Below are 5,000 nucleotides of genomic sequence, written 5' to 3'. Positions count from 1 at the left end.
TACTTATCTATCTATTTATCCATATATTTATCTATCTGTCTATCTATCCATCTATCTATCTATCTATCTATCTATTTATCTGTCTATTTATCTATCAGTCTATTTATCTATCTATCTATCTATTTATCTATCTATCTATCTATCCATCTATCTTTCTATCTGCCTATTTATTTATCTATCTATTTATCTATCTATCTATCTATCTATCTATTAATCTATCTATATATATATTTATCTATCTATCTATCCATCTATTTATATATCTATCTATCTATTTATTTATTTATCTATCCATCTATCTATATATCTATTTATCTATCTATCTATCCATCTATTTATCTATTTATCTATCTATCTATCTATCTATTTATCTATCTATCTATCTATTTATCTATCTATCTATCTATCTATCTATCTATATACATATTCTTTAAATTACTACTGTAACATCAAAACAAATTATATATGCTGAGTCGCGAATGCGTGTGTGTGTGTGTGTGTTGTGGGTGTACGAATGTGTGTGTGTGTGTGTGTGTGTGTGTGTGTGTGTGTGTGTGTGTGTGTGTGTGTGTGTGTGTGTATGTGTCTACATGTTTGTGTGTGTGTGTGTGTGTGTGTGTGTACGTGTGTGTGCATGGCGCTATGTGTGCTTGTGTGTGAATAGAGGTGTATATGTGTGTGCGTTTATGTGTGTGGTGCTTTGTATTTGTATATACATGGATATGTATATATAGCATATGGATATACATGTGTGCAAAAGTGTGTGCGTATGAATTGCGGGGGGGGGGGGGGGGTGAAAAGGTACGAAAGAGGAGGAAGAAGAGAACCAATAAATCTCGGAGGCCAAGATATGGTTTATTGTGACAGCGGCGGCAACGGCAAAAGGACGGAAGAAATACAGGTGCTGACAGAGGGTAACATTTCCTGCGAGAAGACTTTAGGATACCAAAGGTTGAATTAGGCTCGTGGTGCAAAGTGTACAAAAAAAAAAAAAAAGAAGGGAATAAAATTGATCAGTATCGTTAATATTTGCACAGGGGAAGCAACTCATTATCGCCAATAGCAGCAGATGCGTGGTGTTTTTACTGTACACAAATAGATTATAATCAGGATTAATTTTAAGGGGAAGGGAGTGCGTTTTCAAGGTCACCGTGAGTTGGCTTTAAAATTGGCGGGAAAAAGTTTGGGTCTTGTCACGGATGCCAAAGCTTGGAAAATAAGTCACATCGCTTTTGGGTACGCCACGGCCAGAAATAAATCATTGGTGGATATATATCCAAGTGATGAATAAAAAAAAGGGAAAAAAATAGTTTTCTCCCTTCATAGGAACGCGCCAAAATATAATGTCGAAAGTGCGCCAAAGTTTGTGTGTTCAGTAGTGATGGCGCCTCTCATGGCAGTGTTGCCAGCCGGGAGTCAGTAAATACTTCAATCTGCAGATCTTAAACTTATTTTGGCAGTACGAGGAAAACGATCGAGAAAATGTGCGGATTTTTCTCCCCTATCCATATCTTCGGGCATTGCTGAACTACTTTTCGCCGTAAATACTGGGTTTTTGTTCCTTCTCCCCCCCCCCCCTCCATCCCTCTTATTGATATAGCCAAGGAAGTACTTTCATATATATGTATAAATATAGTTGCATCATAATTATAATTTTGCGAAGTAAACACGAGCGAAAAATCTAGGAAAGTTTGTACAGTCATAGACCCAAAGATACTCTTCGATAGCTTATATTTTACGAAGTATAAACTTTGTATGTTATTCGTTACTTGTTATTCCAATGTTCCATAAGCAATATGTTATGCATGCTTTTGTTCACTGACTATATATATAAAAAAAAAAAAAAAAATAGAGAGAGATAGAGAAAAAGACCTTGATGCTTAACCATATGCATTGCAACGTAGCTTGGGTATCACCATCTAAATGTTTTTTTGTTTTTTTTCCTCAACCTTAATCGAAAATTTATTCTCACAGATCGCTTTTCAACAAATAAGTAATAAAACTAACATGAACAGGCAGCCCTTCTACCCTTCATTCTAAAAGCTTGCAATGGAATGCTTTCAAATATTGTTTGAAATGCTAATAATCGTTTTTATATCTATTTTAAAAGAGTTTACTTATCGACAGCGCGCTCATAGGCAGTGATACTTTTTTATATGGAGAGATAAGTGAGAATCGCGTTCGTTTTCAATTTACACGAAAATGATTGTGTATATACTGTGTATATATATATACATATAACAATATATACATATATATACATAATATATATATATATATATATATATATATATACATACATACACACAATAACAATAATGTGTATATATACACAATAACATGAATGCGTATATACATACACACAACCGTACATGCATATACACATACACACATACGTACATGCGTATATACATATACGCGTACATACATGTATATTAGCACACACTCACACACACACACACACACACACACACACACACACACACACACACACACACACACTCACACACACACACATAAATATATATATATATATATGTATATATACACATATATATACACACACATACATATATGCATACATACATACATACCATACTTAAATAATTATAAATAAATATATAAATTGATATGTAAATGTATATGTATATATATATACATATAAACATATAATAGCATCAACAGTAGTAATGAAAACGATGATAATTACAAGCTTTAAACAGAAATGCCACAAATTCGTCTCCAAAATGGAAGTTTGACGAGGAAAACAAAACTATTCGTTTGAGTGCTTCGCCATTAAACACAATGGCTGAGTACCATATTTCCCTTCGGTTTATGGCTTCCGCTCGTGAAAATGCAGGGATTGTTTTTATATGACTTGATTGAATTTACCCGAAGGACAATATGCACACATACACACACACACACACACACACACACACACACACACACACACACATATATATGTATATGTATGTAAATATATACACATATATACACATATGTGTGTATCATATATATATATATTTTTTTTTTTTTTTTTTTTTAAACAACCATTCATTCCACAGCAGAACATAGGCCTTTCTTAATTCACTACCGAGAGGTTATATGGCAGTGCAACCTTTGCCCGACTGAATAACAGATAGAGAGAGAGCGAGACAGAGACAGTCAGACAGACAGAAGAAGAGCGAGAGAAAGAGCGAGAAAGAGAGAGCGAGAGAGAGAAAGAATGAGCGAGAAAGAGAGAGAGAGAGAGAGAGAGAGAGAGAGAGAGAGAGAGAGAGAGAGAGAGAGAGAGAGAGAGAGAAGAAGAAGAAGAAGAAGAAGAAGAAGTTAAAAACAACCATATTTCCCAAGAGAAGTATCGCCCAGGCCACGAAGTCTTAAGGAAATTCTATTTGAGGGGAATCTCTATGCAAATAAAGACAGAGGAGCGCCATCTATTCGGCCGGTAATTCGATAACTCGGATAGAATTATAATTGACAACTCAGTGATTTATTTACTGATTGTAAACTCAACAGCTAATTGGGTTCAATGTATGCATAATTGTAGAGAGAGGATGATATAATTCTTTTTTTTTTTTTGTCGACGTGAAGGGATGTTGGCTTGTTTTTGTTTTTTATTCAAGATTTATACGTCATAGTTGTCTGTATATTGATTTTAATTGTTATTTGATTGCGTTGTAGGCCTACTTCGTTTTTGCTTCCGTACTCTGTCTTTGCTTCATAAGAGTACAATGGGTCAAAGATTCGAATATCGTCAGTTCATTTACAATTTTATATTAATTCTTTCTTAATTTGTATATATATGTATGTATATATATATATATATATATATATATATATATATATATATATATATATATATATGTATTCATCTATCTCTTTTTTTCTTCATTATAGCTAGTCAATTTGGAAAGTCGTTTAAAGTGATCGAATATATATATATATATATATATATATATATATGTATGTATATATATATATTTGTAATTGGAATAATAATTTGCATGTTCTTTGCCCTAAATTTCTTCTACAATTCGCTTTTCCTCCCACTTTCCTTCGTAACAATTCAAACTTTTGACCTGATAACTGAATATCACAATATTTCAAAGCTACAGAAAAGGGTTTCTGACAATTCGCTATTCTAACACGACCAGAGAACGCAAGAATTTCGATTAACACCAACAGGTAGAAATTTAAAGACACGCACCGAAAATAGGAACCTGGAGAAAAAAAAAAAAAAAAAAAAAAAAACAATTAAAGTAACTACAAGTAACATTAATCAGATAAAACACCTGTCCATATTTCTCCTAAGGATCTCTGTCTTTGGTATCAACTCAAGAATCCTTCATCTTATCCTCCTCTCCACTTCCCCCTCCCACCTTTTCCCTTCGTTGCGTCTGTCCTACTGCAATATTCGCCCTCAGCTGCCTTCCTTCCTCACCTACCTGGCCAGGTAAGGGAGCAATTTGCATATATTGTGGGCGGGACATCCGTACCTGTGAAACAAAAGAAGATAATATAGTCAAAGTGTAACGATATTGAGTTTATATAGCATTTTTTATTTGTATTATGGGATGTTATACATATATATATATATTGCTAGGTAAATAGGGCATGTAAATCACAAGAATGTTTTATCTCTATTATTTCATTTCATTCATCTTAGCTTATTAGTTACTATCCTTATCATTATTGATGTTCTTCCTATTGCTAATATTTGGATCATAATTATGTTAATGTTATAAGCAGTATCGTCATCTTCATGATAGTTATATAATTTAAAAAAACAGATTTTCCTTTTCATATGATTTCCTATTTGTGTACTTCAATGTCCTTGTAATAATAATAATAATAAAAAAAAACTTCTGTTAATTACATTTCCCTTAAGTATCATCATCAATATTTAAATCCTCTTGAAAACACGAAAAACAATTCATTTCTAAATTTCATAAGACCTTTAAAACATTCATTTTGACTCACAACTTTAAACCTTG

General features: G+C 32.9%; 1 protein-coding gene across 3 annotated transcripts in view; it reads right to left on the bottom strand.

The window, feature by feature from the left end:
• The window catches only part of LOC125036917 (cGMP-inhibited 3',5'-cyclic phosphodiesterase B-like), a 176,043-nt gene that overhangs the window by 74,477 nt on the left and 96,566 nt on the right, over window positions 1–5,000 (bottom strand). The gene's annotated exons all lie outside the window — the stretch shown is intronic.

Source organism: Penaeus chinensis, chromosome 22 (genome assembly GCF_019202785.1).
Source record: "Penaeus chinensis breed Huanghai No. 1 chromosome 22, ASM1920278v2, whole genome shotgun sequence".
In the NCBI taxonomy this organism is placed as follows: domain Eukaryota; kingdom Metazoa; phylum Arthropoda; class Malacostraca; order Decapoda; family Penaeidae; genus Penaeus; species Penaeus chinensis.
This window is presented reverse-complemented; position numbering and strand designations above follow the sequence as displayed.